This window comes from Lichenostomus cassidix, chromosome 2 (genome assembly GCF_008360975.1).
Source record: "Lichenostomus cassidix isolate B80296 chromosome 2, HeHo_3.0, whole genome shotgun sequence".
Taxonomy (NCBI): Eukaryota; Metazoa; Chordata; class Aves; order Passeriformes; family Meliphagidae; genus Lichenostomus; species Lichenostomus cassidix.
In genome coordinates, this window is record NC_139482.1 from 142,719,302 (window position 1) to 142,738,642 (window position 19,341).

General features: G+C 41.7%; 1 protein-coding gene across 7 annotated transcripts in view; it reads right to left on the reverse strand.

Moving 5' to 3' along the window:
• CYRIB (CYFIP related Rac1 interactor B) overlaps positions 1–19,341 on the reverse strand; it is a 96,463-nt gene that overhangs the window by 63,503 nt on the left and 13,619 nt on the right. For 4 of the 7 annotated variants that reach the window (XM_085053577.1, XM_085053574.1, XM_085053579.1 and 1 more), the window contains exon 1: positions 11,874–12,020. The exons of the other annotated variants lie outside the window; for them this stretch is intronic. The gene's annotated coding sequence lies outside the window, so the exon portion shown is untranslated. Of the gene's footprint in view, positions 1–11,873; positions 12,021–19,341 lie in introns of those variants that run through there. 7 annotated transcript variants of the gene reach the window in all.

Sequence of the window (19,341 nt, forward strand, 5' to 3'; positions counted from 1 at the left end):
CCTAAAAAATCTGGAGAGGAGAAACCTGAAAAATCTGGAGAGGGGAAAATACTGACCTTAAGAAAAGGACATTGCCCTTTTCAAACTTGTTCAAGAAAAACTACAAAATCCAAGCCAGATTTTCAGAATTACTCCCATATAACTAAGAAATGCATAAATATATTCCGTTGTGAAGTATCAGTAGATGCTGAATTTAGCGCTTCTCAAATGATACCAAAAAGTTTGAAGTATTGACCTTGAAGATCAGTTTCACTGTAAAAGTAAGCTCTTTTTTTTTTTTTCTTTTCTGGAAGCACTGTTTTGGAAAAGAGTAGTGGCTCACGGCTCCTCACAAAGAAGAAAAGTTTGCTTCTGCACTGTAAACTTTACTCAAACCCAAAAGGAATATTTGCCAGAAACGCAAACCATACTACAGCCTGCCCCAATTACAACTACTGAGAAACCCTGAGAACCACAGAGTAAAGGGAGGAAAAAAAAAAAAAAAAAAGAAAGAAAAAATAAAGAAAGAAAGGGAACCATGTCCTATTCAACAAGCCATCCTCAATTCCAAACCACAGTTCAAAGAAAATCTTTCTGGACTTGTGGTCTGACTGGCCCTGCATTCAGAACTGATAGACAGACTACAAGGAGCATGCTTCCAGAATCCCTGAACCTCCTTCATCAGGAGCAGGGGACTTGGAACTAGGTGATCTTTAAGGTACCTTCCAACCCAAACCATTCTATGATTCTACCAAAAAAAAAAAAAAAAAGGAAAATTGAAAGACAAAATTCAAACTACTTCCTTTTCAGGCAGTTCTAGCCTCAACTTTGCAGAGATGATTACAAATATTAATGATGCTAAACGAAAGAAGCAGTAGGATAACAACCAGACCAACTGTACTACTCAGCTAGACTCTAATAGTAGCTCTTTTTAGTTACTCTAAACTTTCTGTGTTTAGCAGTATTCAGGGGAAGCATAAAGCAGAGAAAAGTATGGTGGTAAGAGCAAAAGAAAACACAAAGAATGCTATCTATGTCAGATATTTCCTGAAGTACAAGCAAGAACAGCTTTTTACATAAGTGCTAAATAGAAGAAGATAAGAAAGGACAAAGCAGTGAGAGTGAAACTATCTGACCAGACGTAAAACAAGAGCATGAACCCCACCTTCCAGTTACTTCTATTACAGCACTGCAGGCAGGACACAGCCTCCACACTTCCGCTACAAGCCAGTGCTGTTAACAGCAGCCTCAGCAATTTATGAAGCAGAGCACAGCTGACAGCAGTAAGGGAGAGATGATGTTACACACAATAACTGCCTGATAAGAGAGAAAATACTTTTACGAGGTGCCCTCCTTCAGTGAAGGGCAGCAGATGAAGTGTAGAAATCCATACTATGGGACTGCCTAAGGCAAGGGGAAAAAAAGAATACCTTAAATCAACGAGCTTTAAATCAAGCAAAAAAAATCTACACCTAATGGCAAGTACTTCAAAGAATTAGGGTGTTTATAAAGTACTATGATGACTGCTCAGACATATCTAAAAAAGGCTTTCACTCACTGTCTTCAATTTTTTTCCGTCTCTGGACTTCCAAAAAGCTGTAGCATAAGATTGAACACTGTCCTTGGAAAGAGATACACTGAAGTACCAACCTAAAACAGCTTATCTTTCTTATGATTAAGTTATTAAGAAATATCTTGAACTGTGAAATGAAATTTGTGCTCATTTACAACACGACAAAAACAAAACACCAATCCTTTTGCAGAGAACAACATTTTACCAAATGAATGTACTTAGTTGGTTTTTTTGGGGCCTTTTTATTTTTTCAAACACTGATTCAGAACCAGGAAATAGACCATTTCTAAGCGCAACAATTGTGCTTTTCATTTTAAAGAAAGCGTTTGACTTTCAACATTTTTTTTAAACACGCTAAATACTAAGACCAAAGATGACATGTTCTCTGAGGAAGTAAAAGCTATGTAACTGTGGAAGCTAAACACAAATTACTGGAACTTAGTGATTTTTAGTTCCTTCACTGAAGCTATTGCATATACATCAAAAACACAAAATTATGCAGTACTGAATCATTCTGGCAGTGTTGTAAACCCAACAATTGTGAGAAATCGAACTTTATTACACACAGCATTTTTTATTTCCTGACAACTGTCAGCAACACACAGTGAGTGCCCTGATGAGGGAGTGTGTGCATATCTGTCCCCTGGCAGGGAGGATCTGCCCTCAACAGATGGAATATCAGCATAAGCAAAGGCTATATCACTCGTATACCAAAATAGGGGCTCAAAAATCACTGAGGTATTTTGGCCAACAATTAAATTATGAGTTTCCTAAGAGTACACCTGGGTTCTACATCAGCTCAAATTTGCTTTGGATACAAACTACCCTGCTTGAGTACTGTCTTGGGACACAATCCAGCTGACTACCTGCAGAGTGTGCAGACACCAAGCACAGGGGTGTATGTGGGGTTTTAAAGATATGTACATACACAAAAATCTATACACATGGAGAGCAACCAAGACACAAACTATATCACTTTATTATGTCCCATCCTCTGGAGACAGATGGCTTTTGATTTCCCTTTTTTTTGTTGGGTTAGTTGCTTTTTTCCCCTTTTAAAATAAAGTTTTATCATGATTGTACTTCCTTTTCTTTTTAGTGCTGCTACTCCAGCTCTCTCCTGACTCACCCACACGTAGCTATGCTTCAGCATGTTGCAGTGCGTATTCTTTTATAAAGTGTCACTACAATTCCTACTTGAACTGAAGAGACTTATATTGAATAAATCCACCCACAGAGGTAAAGGTGGGCAGAGCTGACTGATCATGTAACTAAACACACAAAAAGCCTGCATAAGGCCAGAAACAGCACCTGCGGTTTCAAGTGTTTAAAATCTTTATGTGTCCTTTTCCACATGAAAGTACTTCAGGTTTGAACACCAATGTTTGTCACATTCCCAATATCACATCAGAAGCCAGCTGTGCTTCTCAGAAACCCAGACTGATTTTTTAGACCAAAAGCACTCCTATGATCATTCCCTTCTCTAACAGGGGAGAAAGGTTTCTACCTTAAGACTGAAGAGAGATTTGCTACCAGTGAATGCCACACATTCAAGAGAAAGCAAGTTTCCACCAAATTTAATCTACAGCAGAAGTGTTTGTAGATTTTGCAGAGTTTTTGTAGATTTTGAAGTGTTTTGCAGCTCTGAGCTGCAAAGCTGATCAGCCAAACATTAACTGAAGATAAGCCAACACAGTAGGTCTGGTAAGAAAAGGCAAAACACCACAGCTCCATCCTCAGAGGCTACTGGTCTTTTCTTTACCCAGGAATAAACACTTTCCCCTTTAAAAAAAAAAACCAAAATCAAAACTATATACTTTTCTAACCAGAATAAACTTAATTAATAACATTTCTCTTCCAAGAAAAACTGAGTGATCAGCATTATTTAAAATAAAAAATAAAGAAAATTAAGAAAACACACACACACACAAACCATCAAAAACCCAAGAAGGTAGCAAAAGGTTTTTTACCATTCCTTCTACTGACAGAAGAAACAGCGGATTTATAATTCTTACCTTGGTTGATACAGTTTCATTTATACAGAGAAATTCAAGAAGCCACAAGGGTCTACAAAACAGAGAGAACCTATGGGTCCAGTGGTGACAGCAGGACAGAACTGCCTGTCAAATTAAACAGATAAACTCAGCAATGCGGACGATTGAGAGACTCCCACCTGAAAAATAAAAACCAGCTCATTTCTCTGTCCTTCACCAAAAAGCAGAGAAAGGAATTCATTGCCCACAATTCTGTTAATAAGGCTGCAGCACCACTTCAACTTCTCCATAACATTTAAACACCAAGTAGGTATCTTTTGACAAGATGTGCCGGTTTGGCCCCAAAGCTGTGTGAATACACAGCGAAAGAATGCATCACTACCAAATGTTTAAAGGAGCTACTAACACCAGAGCACAAGTTCTTCAGAGTCACACAATGCCGGAATTAACACTTCCTCATTTCTGAGCAAGAAACATAGTTACAGAAGAACAAACTAGAAACAACTTTGCCTTTTTGAATGGCCATGTGCTGCTGCTGCAATAACCAGCACCACTTGGAGCACTGCCTCGCTCTCCAGTTCGATTAGGGCAGCTACATGCCCAAAGAGACTACAAACACAGGAAACAAGCGTGAAGTTAAAATTCCTTATTAAAAGGGAAAAGTAGCAACAGTAAAGTAGCAAGTTCTACGGGGATGTGGCTGCAATATGTAAACCAGTCTAAAAGAGTCAGATTATAGTCATTTCTAACCATGCAAAACTAACTGAACTTCTCCGTGCCTTTGCTCCTTGTGTAAAATAGGAAGCAAATTACTTCCTCATCTCGCTAGACCATTCTGATAATAAATAACTTTACAGAGAGCAGTACCAGCCTACCCATGAGGAAATTAACTGCATCTCTGGAGCAATCTACCAAGAGCATGGTACAGTCTAAAGCAATGAAGACATACTATTGAGCACTATGTTGACTAAACTAGCACCAGACACTTGGGGATGAAGCAAGGGAAAGAAATGGCCTACAATTATGTATTAATGTTGCTTGCTTTCTGCAACTTCTGGACTTTTGAGCACTGCTTTGCAGCCTGGTGATATAAACTCTCAACCTGGAGATGAGCCCAAACAATTCATCCTCGTACATCACATGACCAGAAACAACCATTTGCTCACTACACCAGTTTTTGCCACTCAGAGATACACATTAAGCTAAAGTGGCGAAGACACATTGGCTACTAATGGCAATGGACAAAACTCTATTATTTGTTTCTCCTGTAGTCCCTTCCTTACAGATTTTCTCTGCTTTTACCATCACAAGTTCCTTGTCCAACAGACCTATCTGCCTTCTTTAGAAAATCCTAGCTTCTGCTGTTACTCCTCCTGTCCACCTTTCCCTGTCCATCAGCTCTTTTTTATGTATTTTCTTTGTCCAGCAAGTCCCCATTTTCCTGGATGACCCCAAGATGCTGGGCGAGAGGCAGCATCATTCCTACACACTTCCTCAGTACTGACCAATATCTTCCACACAGCCAGCAAGCTCATAACTCAAACTCTCTGCTAGTTTATCATCAACCAGGGCCTAACTCAGTCCCAGATTCTAATTAATATTCTTCCCTGCTTTCAACTCAAAGCAAGTTGCTCCTCCTCCTAGTTAATTGCCATCTCTCCTCACCTCAGCTGTCCTCTCCATCCAAACCCATTTCTTCTCCCATGCTGCCTGCCTGGATACATGTTTATTAGAGCATGAGTTTTCATAGGACTGTAATGGGGTCAAACTGAGGCCCATTCTGGACTAGGAACAGGGAAAAATGCAAAGCAAGAGGCATCAGACCTGCAAAAACACTCTGCTCTAAAGCTGAGACATGCTAGAGTTATTTGAAGAGCTGTCAAACTTTAAGATTCCCATTACAACATCTGTTCCCAAGCTTCATTTTTGGCAGTTACAGAAGTAGTTTGACTGAAATTCCTTTGAAAACCTGACACAATATTAACATCAATATTATGTCACACTCAAAATATTAGGTCTTAATCAATATTCTCTTACACTGCTATTTACTAGACTGTACTGCCAGTCACACCTACAGTGAGTTCCCTACCAGGACCCAATTCTACCCCACGTTTATTAAGAAGCCAGAGTTACAGAATAGTGGAGAGTTTCCCCATAACAGCTTTGAACACTGCTGAAACCGGAAACCTCAGAAGAGATAAGAAAACAACTTGGGCTTTGTTAGGATAGTTGAAAGTTCTTGTAGGATTGCCCTCCAAACTTCAAGGTTGGACATATCAACTAGATTATGCTATTCTCTACTCCTGCTAAGAAATTAATTCAGCTCTGAACTCCGAGATGCAAAGGTAAGAACAGGTAAAGCATTTACTGTTTTAGTGCTCAGGAGAACATGACTTTAGCCAGTTATACATGGGAACAAGCAAAGTAGCCATAGCAAAAAATTTCAAAACCATCATTACAATTCAATTGTCTGTTCAGCTGACAAATCCACATCTCCCCACATAGAGCTTCTACACACAAGCAGGAAATCTAAACTCCCAATCAATTAACTGCTTCCATAAGCAATCCTTACACAATGCTCTCTCTTGTCTGTATGATCTTCATTTATATAAAAGGTCAGCAATTTTATCTTTGAGATGAAGCCTCATGAAGTCTGGTGGTTACATATTTCACTTCCACCTTTGAAGGGAACAGTTTCAAATAACCATATGTCTCAGCACATAAAAGGTGCAAATACAACAAGAAATAATCAGGCTTTTCATGCCCAAAATGCACTTTGCCTGAGAATTTTCACTTTCAAGGACACTAAACAGGAAAGTTTTGTTTAAAAAAAAAAAACCTAAAACCAAAACCCAAATAACCTGCTATGAACGTATTTCTTAGAATTCTTACAGCTTTTTTCTTCTCCTCAGGATAGCAACGCTAGAATTCAGAAAACTGTCTTGTTTTGTTGTTTTTTATTCGGTAGAGGGTCAAACTGATTTGTACATTAGAGGCTGAAACAATCACCTTTGTTGTGCAACACAGAAAGGCAAGAAATCCATTTCTGTGAGAATGTTACCCTCAAGACTGCTATAACAAAAAGAACAAGCCATCATCCAGTGCCACACCTGACTGGAAGAATACACAATTAGTTGAATAACTTCAAAAGTTAGATCTGCTACAGCCACTAGACACAGAAACGGGGCTTTCCAGTCATCTAATTTACAAGTTGGGCTCCTAGGAACTCATCTATTACCTTGTGTAGTACAACAGAAAAAGTTACTCACGCTAACACTCCATTTAATTTAATCATCTAGTACTGAAGGAGAACCAGAATTGCCTCATGGCTGAATTTAAGAGTCTTTTGAACTACGCCAGTTAAACAGAATTTGCTCACAGAACAGCCTCCTGCTACTGGGGAACATTTAAGCCCTGTAGTCTGGAGTAAAAAGTGCTTTTAAAAATGTATCTAGGACAGTGTTCTGCTGCACTTTCTTACACATAAAGTGATTATCAATATAAGGTTTTTTGGGGTTTTTTTTTTTGCCTGGTGGACACCAATTTCAGGTAAAGCATTTGCTGATGGAATCAGCCTTGCAGATAAATGTATTAACTGCCTACAGGATCAAGCTTTAGGTTTTGGTGTGGGTGGCAGACAGAAGGCCTGTTTTGCAAGGCACGCTATTTTTGTAGCTACAGCCACACCAAACTGAATACACTCAAATCTCACACGCTAAGCTGTCCCAGACCCCATCACACTGCTTTGCACAGAGACCACCTGGGAATCCCAAGTGCTGTAGATATAAGCCAGACAATCAGTCCAACACTTAGTAATCAAGACCACAAACCATACAGAATTTTCACTGAACATGAGTAAAGAATAAAAATATATCCTCCCATACAAACACCGTTAGAGGAAACTGTACTTATGTACAATCTTCAAGTGTACAAAACTAATCTCTTTGTTTCAGAGATATTTAGTCCCCAATTTTTCCTACAGTCCCACAATGATTTCATGCAGTAGAAGAAAAAATAGCAGGTTTGCTCAGTCACATACCATTCCCCAAATGCAGCATCAAAACTTTAGGTTAGTGCAAATAAGGCAAAAAACAGGCTTTCCCAAGACACACAAATTAGTCAACACTTGTTTAGGTACTAGAAACATTAAAATTCTTTTTCTAGGTGCTGAAAAAGCAATGCTAAAGAACATTCAAAGATAATAAGTCTGGTACCAAAAATCTTATTACAAATCAATTTCATGGACGGCATCAACATTGTCAGTTAACCAGAAATAAATTACCAAATATTTCATCAATATCACCGTATTCAATAGCAACAGTAAATGAAGAGGGCACCATAACCAGACAACAAAGGTTGTAACAACAGATCTGAGTTCATTACCCACATAAACAGACTGAGCAGGACAGGGTCAGCCCTTACCTCACAACCAGGACTGTCTTACAACTATCCTGAAATTCAAATGATCATGAGTGAAAGGCCAAAGAATGCACCATTTTCCCTGCACCTTTCAATTATGCTTTGCCTGTAACTAATTTCACTGTTTCCACAGTGGAGGTATTCTCTGTACATCAGGCTTTCACGTGACAGAGAGGACAAAATGCTTCTAAAAAGCAGAATGCAATTAAAACCACAGGGGATGGGGAACACAGGAGAAAGTGCTGCAACTAAAAATACTTTCAGCTTTACCTAGTCAATTCTGAAAGTGCTCATTGTTTGTTGTTGGTTTTTGTTAAGCTCTGCTGTTTATATGATTGCAATACACGTATCCCCAGCAAGCACTGGAACTGCAAATGTAAAACAGCGCCTATGTAAGAGCCTATTACTCTCAGCAAATTTTAGACAGTTGGAAACACTCTGCCAGCTGCAGCAGCCAACTTGTGGCACTCGAGAGAACATTCCTGAATCACAGATGGGGGGAAACTGAGGTGATTTTATAAGAGATCCTGAAATTAAAGGCAATCAAATAAGTCCCTCTCTTCATAAACATGAAAAGAAATGCAGATTTCTCTACAATGGGTAGAGGTGTTAAATTCTCCATGATCATAAGGAAGAAAATACTGATACTCCTAAGGAAAGTTTGTATGTCCATAGATTAATAATAAAGAAAAACTTAAGAGGTATCCAAGAGCACCATCCATTTATTTAGAAGTGCTCTTGATCTATACAAAGGAATGGGAGTGTAGAAGACATCAAATGGTACGTGCAAGTGGCCATCATTTACAGCTGGAAAATTATTTGAAATAGTTCTTACCCTGCCTAACTGAGGCATGTATTTCAGGTGCCACAGCTAGTAAGCAGCGCCAATGCTTCAGGGTCCCCAGTGCTTAACTCTTTCTAATCCAAGCACAGTTGCCTTCGTATCCCCAGTCCCCCTGTTCTCATCACCTCTGAAGCCATGTTGATAGACTGGAGGGATTCAGTTGGACCAAAATGACCACCAGGATGACTCTCTGCATCCTGTTTCTAAGCACAGGAGCTGGCACTGACATTCAAGCCTTGTGTGGATTCAGCACATATATTCACATGAGCTGCATGCCTTGCCTGTAGCACATTTGCTTGACAGCTGATAATCCATGAGATGCAATTTGACAACACACAAAATATTTCAGCCTTGAAGATGTATTTTCAAACATTTTTACAATGAACGTCTCAAAATTGATTTATAATATACTTCAGGGTAGTTAATATTACCTTAACGAACAGGAGTCATTATTCTCAACTTAGGCCCATTTACATCAATAACAGAAACTCTTGGCATAATTGAAGAGAACCAGCCTTTAGGAAGGACAGGCAAAGGTGACAACCCTGACTAACACTAGTGCCATTACTTCCTAAAAACCACCAACCACATGAACTACAACAGACGCACACAAACCTGCTTAAAAAACAAATCCAACTCCTTGCACACAACCTTTAATTTTGCCTGTCTCAACTACATCAAGATATGTGTTGGTTCCATCTATGCCCCCAGCTGGCAGGCAGCTACAAGAAAAAGGGGACTGCAGGCTGTTTGTGTGTCTGTATTCTCCAAGATACACAGCAAGGGGAAAAATAATCTGCATTTATGTTTACCATGCCAAAGCAGCTGCAGAAATCCAAACTGGCCCCAACATATGTTTTTCCAAAAGACAGAGACCATTTCTGTTACTGTATTACTCAATAATTCAGTAGTTTGCACTACAAATATTCCCCACCCTTCTGTCTCTTTACAGTACTAATTCCAAGTGTTTAGTAAGGACTGTTAGAGGTCTGGTGACAGACACCTTAAGGTCCCCACATAAGTGTCCTTAAACTATTGCATTCAATTAGTTACTCTGCAAATATATATAACAACTGATAGACACAATAAAAATGGATTCCTTTTTTCTCCTTATCAAGAGATTAAGACTCACACAAAACTCACAGAAAGAGACAGGACAGTTTTGTATGCAAGAAGAGAACTGGCTGACACCAGGTTTCCACAGCCAGTGCAGGGAAGGTTTCACAGGAAGAGGCAGAGACTTTCGGAAGACAATCTCTTCTATAATCTGTCCCCTCAGGTGGCCCCAGCTAAACTGCAAACAAGGAAGAAAATCTAGAGCACCTGATGACAAATGGAAGTTGTATAACAGATGGGATCAAACTCATTCCTTACTTTCATACAACCGTGGTACTTCTTGACAGGGATATTTTAAAACAGATCCTAGGATCACTTCTTTCTGCAGCCCCTGCTCTCAGACAGCTAATATATGCAATAACAAATCTGACAGCCTGACTGGGATAAAAAGCTATCTTCTCTCCTACTCAAAGCTTCTGTTTCAACAATAGATCACTCTCTGTATGCCAGGGAAGAAACAATCCAACTTCATGTAACAGCAGTATCTTATTCATGTGGTTTATGATTTTGCTGTTAAGCTTGCCACACAAGAAACTGAAGATACATTCTGCAAAACAACACACCTTGCTGAACAAAGGTATTTGTCAGGGGGAACCTTTTAAGTTCGAATCTATGTTCCAACCTCAACAACAGCAATCTCAGGCTATTTACTGTCCAACACCATATCTGCCACAACCTACAACAGAAAATGCTCATTAACTAAAAGCTCTATTTAAAGTCCAAGCAGTCAGAGCACAAAGAAAGAAGACTCTGTGTCAATCCATGGAGAAAGAATTTGAGCAAAAGAGACTTTGCAATTTTTACTATTAGAAACAGTAATAAGAACCCAGATTATCATATTAATCTAGAAAATGTTTTACTGGTTTGAGGACTAACATTACATGCATTGTACATGTATATAGTACAATAGTACATAGTACACTTCTATTTCCACACTATGTTACCAGAAACTCAGAATAGCAGATTTTACATGCTAGTAAGACTTCATTATCACAGCAGTATGACAGTTGTCACACTGTTGCTGACATTTCGATCCAGGATGCTGATGCTATGGAACAGGTAACGAAAAAAAACTTCAAAAACCTTCACAGTACATTGTCTCTTGATTTCCTCGGGATCTGAAATGCTTCTGTGAAGAAAGTTCTTGTATTTTATTACTAAGCGAGATATGACAACAGATTAAAAACTAACAAAACTAAATTAAGTTGCAAGCGTCCTTATTCTCGAATTACACGGGAGAAAATTACAATACAATAAAATTTGATTTTATCGGCTATGTAATGAATAGGTTAGAAACAACACTCTCCTGGTACAGATTCCAAATTCACCTTAACCCCACCTGGAATGACAGTCCCAGCATCACAGCGCTGCACACAAACCTGCAGGATACACCCTAGCCATGACAAATTTGCAACGATCCCTGTATTCCGCTTAACCCGCCGCATGTTCAGCCACACTCCGAAAGACGGCAGATGCCCCTTGGAGAGGTCTCCTCCTCCCGCTGCTCCCGTTATCCATTAACACTGTCACTCCATCCCGCATCCCGCGGCACTACCTGCATCCCGGGAGAGCCGCCCGCACTCGCACCGGGCGCGAACCAGAGCCCGTGCCCGCGGCAGCGGGAAGGAGCCCCGGAGCGCCGGGGGAGCGCAGGGCAGGGCGGCCGGTCCCCGGTGACCCGCGTGGTTCCCCCGGCGAGCGAGCAGCGGCCGCCGCTTCCCCCGCGCCCCGGGGCCCCTCCTCGCCGAGCAGGGGGGAAGCGGCGGCGGGACGGGAGAAGTTGCGGAGCGCCGGGGGAGCGGCGAGAGCAACAGCTGGAGCCGGGCGGGGAACGGGGGCCCCGCGGGAACGGGGCGGGGGTCGCGCCGCCGGCGCCGAGGGAACGCGGGCGATGCAGCGGCGAACGCCCCGCCCGGCCCCTCCCGCCCTCCGCGCCGCCGGCACTCACCGAGCCGCCCCGCGCGCGGCGATGCGGGACCGGGATCCGGAGCGGCACCGGGATCGGGATCGGGAGCGGAGCCGGAGCCGCGCCTCCCCCGCTCGGCCGGAGCAGCGACGGAGCGGCGCGCGCGGGTGTCGGGAGCGCGCCGGGAGCGCGCGCGGGTGTCGGCAGCGCGCGCGGGGAGGGGGGAGCGGGGGGGGGGAGCGGCCGCACAGCACCGCGGGCACCGGCCGTGCGGGCGGGCGTGCGCTGACCCGGATGTACCGGGGGGGCGGCCAGCAGCAGGTGACTGCGCAAGCGCGCCGGGCCGCCAGCGCACTGCGCATGCACCTGCTTCGACTCCCAGTGTCTCGGGCAGGGGCGGGGGAGCGAAACAGAGGCGGGCGGGCGAGGCGGCGAGTGCGGGAACCCCCTTAAAGGGGCAGCGTGTTCCCGCTGCCGCCGGGAACAGCTCATTAACGGCACTCGATCAACATCAGTGATCGGCCCTTGAACCAGCTGTGAGATCCTGGTGCTGTTTTAAGGCCTGGCTCGGGGGTTTTCAGGGTCTGCAGCTGGCAAAGCCAGGTTGGGAAGGGAGATGGGGTGCTCCTCTGGGAAAAGCAGGGCTGCTGGCTGAAAGCTGCTCAGGAATGTCTTCCCAGGTGGATCGTGTTGTAAGATCAAAGCAGAAATAAATTAAAAAAAAAAAAAAAAGAAAAAAGTGGAAAGTTCCATGCCTCAGTGAGCGTTTCCAGAGCCCTGTACCACTGAGCTCAGTGATCCTGGAATGCTTTTCACCTCAGTCTCCTCGAAAACGCAAAAGACATGCAAAATTTGTTTAAAACCCACAAAAAACCACATGGGGTTATGTGGTTGTTTACCCTGGAGAAAAGGAGCCTCAGAGGGCACCTTACTGCTTTTTCCAACTCCCTGAAAGGAGGCTGTAGGTAGTGGGGCTGGTCTCCTCTCCTGGGTAAGAAGAGACAGGACAAGAGGAAATGGCCTCAAGTTGCACCAGGGAAGGTTTAGATTAGATATTAGGAAAAAAATTCCTCATAGAAGGGGCTGTCAAGCATTGGAACAGGCTGCCCATAAAAGTGGTGGAGTCACCATCACTGGAGGTGTTTAAAAGACATGTAGATGTTGCACTTGGGGATGTGGTCTAGTGGTGACTTTGCTATGGGATTATGGATGGACTCAATGATCTGAAAGGTCTTTTCCAGCATAAACGATTCAAAATGACTCTAAACACAAAAACATATTTTAAGAATGTTCCATGGACTTAATTACGTGCCTTCTGTGCAGGGCCAGGAGTTGGTGGGTCCTTCCAACTCAGCATATTCTGTGATTCTGTGATTTATGAAGGTTTCACTTTCCATATCACACCCTGGATTTTGATATCCTCCCACAGGGACAATGCACACCCTAAACTGCCTCTCCTGCTGTGGATAAATTCACCAAAGCAGAGGGATTGCACAAATACCTTGTTTTAGGGCTTGCTGCCTTAGTAAAATTCCACATAGACTTTACAGAGAAAGAAAGAATTAAAAGTTCTGCTGTTTTTGTTTTACCTTGGTTTTGTTGTTGTTTTTTGGGTGGTTTTTTTTTCTTAAAGTAACCTGGAATCTAGACAATGCTTTTCTAAATTTTGCCATGAAGTCTCACCTGGCCTTCACACTGAGCTGTTCTGACACCAAGGGAAGGTCACAGTGCGTTCAGTGAAGCTGCACTGGCAGCAGTTCAGAGACAGAGCAGGACAGCCAGGCAGTAGCATGCAGACACTGCCAGGACAAAACTTGCATCCTTGAATACTAAAACATTATCAGTACAGCTGCAATCTAAGGGTATTTCTCAATCTGAAAGAGACAAACCAACCACCTCAAAATCTAACCAATTCTACTAGTTCATCTTCAGAAGCCTGATAGTAGTGTGATAACTGCCAAATATTAGTGAATATCAGGTGCCCCCAAGCCCACCGAAAAAGCACAAAAATGGAAAATATCTCAGGGATTTATTAATATGTCAATGTATTTCTCTTTTTATTTTCATACCTACATATATGTTGACCTAATCTGATAAATTTAGTTCATCTTTAACTTTTTAGGATTCGAGATATATGGATTGACTATAATAACTTTAAAGTATTCTAGCTAAAAGAGTATCCTGGAATTTGAAGGAGGCCATTTGTGAATATAGTTCGGCTGCAAAACCTGTTTGGTGAACTCAAAAAAAATCACCACACTTGAATTTTGGTCCTTGGGTAGTCAGGCAAAACAGGGCTGGTGCACCACGTATCTGCCCACTGCCTTCACCTAAGCAGGGAAAGGGGAGTGCTCAGGCAAGCTCTGGAGGCTCTGAGACGAGCTTCCAGAGCAGAGATGTCCAAAAAGATATGAAAAAAGATTTTCACAGAAGCACCTTGGGCAGAATGACAAAAGTCCCAGTTCTGCCTGTGTGTGATTTGTGTAAGTGGCTGAATGAATGTTTGACACGGCTTTTCACTTCTGCTACAGAAAGGATTTTTTGCAGTGGATTCAAATTTTGAGGTGTGAATCGATGCACACTCCTTCCTGAGACGAGGCAGGTCACTACCACATCCTTATCTTCTCTAAAGTCCACAGAGTTTTAAAAGTCTGTGTGCCAGGCAGGAGGTGATCCAGGTCCCACTGAACTGAATTCAAGGGAAGCTGAATCATGCTCTTGAGTTAATGTTGGACTCGTTACCATATCGGCTTTATAGAAATCCAGGAGTCTCACCTGTCATGCTATAGAACTTTGTCCTGCTACACAGAACTAAAGAACTACACACAACTAGCCTTAGGGATGAACAATTTTTGTTGCTCATAACATTATAAAGCACTCAGGGCTTAGCAAGGTAGGGTTAAACAAAGAAAATTTCCTACTGAAACCATGAGCAGGTTTATAATAATATATACTCCTTAGGGTTCTCCAAAATTGTATGATACCTTTGATTTAGATCTCACATCTTGCAGAAATACAAGAATGCCCAGACCCTGAGCATCACTGATGCTTTAACAGCAGCTGCACACTAAGACATCCACATCCCCCATAATAAGTGAAGCATAAAAAATTATTGAACACTGTGGAAAATGCTGCATGACTAAAAAACCCAGCAATTTTCCATTAGTTCTGCCTTCACTTTTAATTTCTTAATTGCTTCTTCTGAATGCAAAATTATTTTACTAGGCTATCACTGCAATAAATATTAAAATCCACCACCCCACAAAAAAACAAACCCCCAAAACAACCACAACAACAAAACAAAATTAAAGATTATATTTGTCAGTATCATAAAGTAAAAGAGTGGTAACAGAACATAACTGCTCCTATGCTGCTAAATGCCTGCGGATGGTTGTGTTAGTAAGAGTGTTGGTGCCAAGTAGGTATATCTGACAAGAAAGAAAACAGAGCATTTTCATAATGAAAATGTTAATAAGCTCCAAATGTAATATTGGATGTATATGTATTGTATATATATGTGTATATACAAGTGACAAAAGATGACTTTATTTTATATATGGATGGCCAGATGGATAAATAAAGCCACAGGAGCAAACTTGCCCTTAGGTGCCATGCACTCTTAGGATACTTGGGCTGCTTTTCAGCCTAATGGTAGTCTAGGGGAGACAGTCCAAAGGGAAAAAGAAGTGACCATCACCCTGTGCCATGTGTACTCAGAGGGGATAATAGAGCACCCTGACCACTGACAGCAGCCTTGTTTGTTCTGGGGGTGGGGGAGGGCGGCAATAGCTCTTCCATTACATGGATGAAAATAGAAAGTAAACATCCTATGGCCAAAGATTATTCTTTTTAAAAGATGGTTAAAGAGAAGAAATTTCTTATGGAAAATGTCAAGAATGGAAAAAAGGCAGCTTTTCAGGGCTCCCTTGTTACACTGTTGTGGTTCACAGCATCTTTCAGTTCAAACTAATGTCAGGTTTTTCCCCCCCCGCCCAGATTTCCCCACATTCTCAAGTGCCACGGTTGTAGTCGAGGGAATACAGAAGCAGTCACATTCATGCCACAGAGTCCTTTAGGGCTTTCATTTTGGCTACTACAAATCCTCTGATATAAATGTCGCTCTTCAGAATATAAACAGTTGTAACAAAATATGAACGATCTACATAAATTTCCAGAAGCACAGACAAAACAAAAAGCCAAGGTCAAATCACTGGATGCTCATAAGGATTCCTGAAGTGCTTCCAGATACTGTCATGCCAAACAGTTACAATATTTTATACTTCTATGGAGACAGGCACTCACAATCTCAGAATTTTTTTCTCCAACAAAAAATAAAAAGGTAACTTTGATATTTAGGTGGCAAGTGGGAAAACTGAGATGCTTGAGGAGTTCAATCTTTTTACCCTGACAGACCCAGTGAAATCCTGTCATCTCCTCATTCTATGCCCCAGTCACTTCACGTGACTAATTACATCAGTCATCTCCTCTTCTGCCATTACAAAATCCAAGATTATTTCCAAGTTTGCTCATCTGGTGATGCAGTTGCTCCCTACAAATGATCAGCATGGCCTCTTCGTGGGGGGTGTCCAGCTAAAACACACAGAACGCTCTCAGTTAATGAACACTTCTTTAAGTCAAATGACACAGGAGGGTTTAGTGCCATGCCAGTTGGACTGTGATCAAGATTAATTGGGATTTTACAATATAAAGCTCTTTTTTCTTTTCACATTTTGCTGCCTTGCCTCAAAATACAGCTGGTTTATATGAGACAGGGAAGCAAAAGGAGGAATAAAGAGAAAATGTCAGGTGTTAAGCCTGCATTAGAAGAAGATTACAGACCAGTAAGCATAGGGGAAGGTGGAAAGAGGAACTGCAGCTATTTTAATCATGTTTTATCTCTACTGGAAAATAGAAAGATAAATTAGAGTAGTAGACCTGCAACAGAATAGAGCAGAACACACAGTATTAGACTCTGAGATCTTTAAGCTGCTTATAAAAGTTTGTGAAATACAAAATATCTTCAGTGATCACTGCATGGACACCATTGCACTGACAAGTACTTTGAGTAGTTGCAGTGGTGAACCTACACTGGTGGCAAACAGGCAAGGGAAGAGACCTGCTAAGCAACTGAGATAATCCAGCATTACCAAGTTTAGGAGGTCATGGCCACAGACTGCGCTTCTGAACTTACAGGACTCAGTGGAAGAAAAGCCCCAGATACACCTACTCTTCTGCAGAGGTGTGCTCAGTGTGGTGGAAAAGCTACGATCACCTCAGCAGGTGCTGGGCCATCACCTTTGCTCACATGAGAGGCTCCTTTCTCCAGCAAAACTCCTAAATGCCACTGTATTTATTCACTCTGGGTAGTAGTCAGTGCCTTTAAGTAAGGTCTTCACCAAGTCAGAGGAAGCTGCAAATCGGGTGATGTAGAGTGGCAGAGTTTTACTTGACCTCCCATTAGCCCCAGCCAAGGCAGTTTATTAAGCAAAGTAAACCACCAGGACCACAGGAGGAAATAAAACATATATGTGAACTGGAACTTTCTCACAAACATTGTATTTTCTTTTTTTTATCTTCCCCACAAAATGTTTCAGATCAATCAGCAGCATAAAAATATTCCACTTAATGGGCAGAATCAATGTTTCAGAGAACAGGGAAGGCAATATCCAAGAGGGCTAGACTGTCTCATTACTCCCTGGAAGAGAACCCAGTTTTTTGTTTTGGTTTGATTTGGGGTTTTTCTTGACCAAACACAGTTGTGCTGCCCTGATGGAAACAAATACTCATTGATTTAATTGAGATTTCTGCCTACCTCATGAACATGAGATGGGTATTTTACTTTGATCACATCCTTTGTAGTGATGTAATCATTGCAGGGTTTTTGTTTATTGCTGGGTTGTTGTTTCTTTTTTCCTTTTCCCTCAAAGTGCTTAATTAATTTGTTATTACAAGGAATAGCATTTGGATCATAAGTGATTTCTGGGCTGTGTCTAGGTGTTACCAAGGGACATTGTCAAGAGACCATTTCACTGCCTCAGCTGTTGTTTCCTTTGGTACAGCTGTACTTAGTTTCCTCTTCACATCACAGGGGAAGTTGCAATCTTCTCTTGGGGAAATAGGTAACTTAATTAAAGCACCTCAGGGAAGGGCTCTGCACAGTATCAGTCTCAGGAGACAATTTCAAAATTCAGTGAGCAAACATGGACTTCTCAAAATAATTGTGTTAGGCAAAACTGGGCAAGACACAAGCAAGGACAAGCCTCTCAGGCTGCATCCCATAGGATGTGTTCCTTCACCTCCAGTGGCACAACTGCAAACTGAGGGTACTCAGCACCTCACAGGACTGCAGTGTCACTGTTGCCACTGTTCTGCCCTTGCACCACTAGTTCTTTTTGAAAGGACCTGACTATTTATTCCCATCTGAAGATTAGAATTCCATTTAGTCAAACAAAACCTCCACTGGTTTTTCAGCATTCACTTGAACTTCTATAAACCAAATTTATCTTTGTGTGTGATCTAAGTGATATTGAGCACAAGGCTACTGAAGAATGAGTAAAAAAATAGACTATGATTTACTTACTAGCTCACCAACTACATCTACCTCTTTAAAATCATGCTGTTTTGATGCAGTCATCTGTTGTATCCCATTTATACTGCTGCCTTCTTGCAATGCCATCAATATGCTCCAAAGAGCAGCAGACATTAAAATCATTTTAGTGTACCAAATTGCTGAATGTAAGAACAAGTTTGCTATCAGAGGAAATGGAAAGCCAGGACTTTCCCGTGCTGTAATCTGTGAGGGACAGACTGGGTGCGGATGAAGGCTGCCATGAAACAAAGCATTTAGGCACGAACTTAAACACTTCCTTTGCTGAGCAACTGTAACACTGCACACCAGACGTCTTTTTCTTCCTTTTTCCTGAGTAGGATTATGACACCTAGGGCTAAATCTAGCACCAGATACAGCTGTTTAATATTCAGTTAGCAAGAAAAGAGAGTAAAGCTGGTATTGTACATTGTAATTACTTAAACTTATGCTGAGTTTTCCTAATTGATTAAAAGATAATATTTTTTATGTCCAGCTGATAAACCCCACGCACAAGCTGGGAAACATTCTGTGCCAGTTTATACTAATCTGGATCCAGTCCCATCTGAGACATCTGGGTTCCTGGAGTCTCAGCTTAGGTGCCTATTATGTTAATGATCAGACTAGACAGCTTTTCCCTATGACCACACTGCCTCTGCAGGATTGCATCACAAACCATCTTTTTAAATATGTGGTCATATTCTCCTGGTTCTAAATTATTCCTGTCTCAGAGCAAGCTAAAAGGTGGAAATAAACAAAATAGTCTTCTCTTGTGAGGTGCTAGTCTGTAATTCTGAAGCTTAGACCATGTTTCTGATCTCAGACTTCTTGTATCGCATTAAGTAAGAAGACTCTGCAGCCTGGCAGTGGTGCCTCCCATTCTGATAATCTTTAAGTGCCTAAAGTGATACCATTAAATTTCAG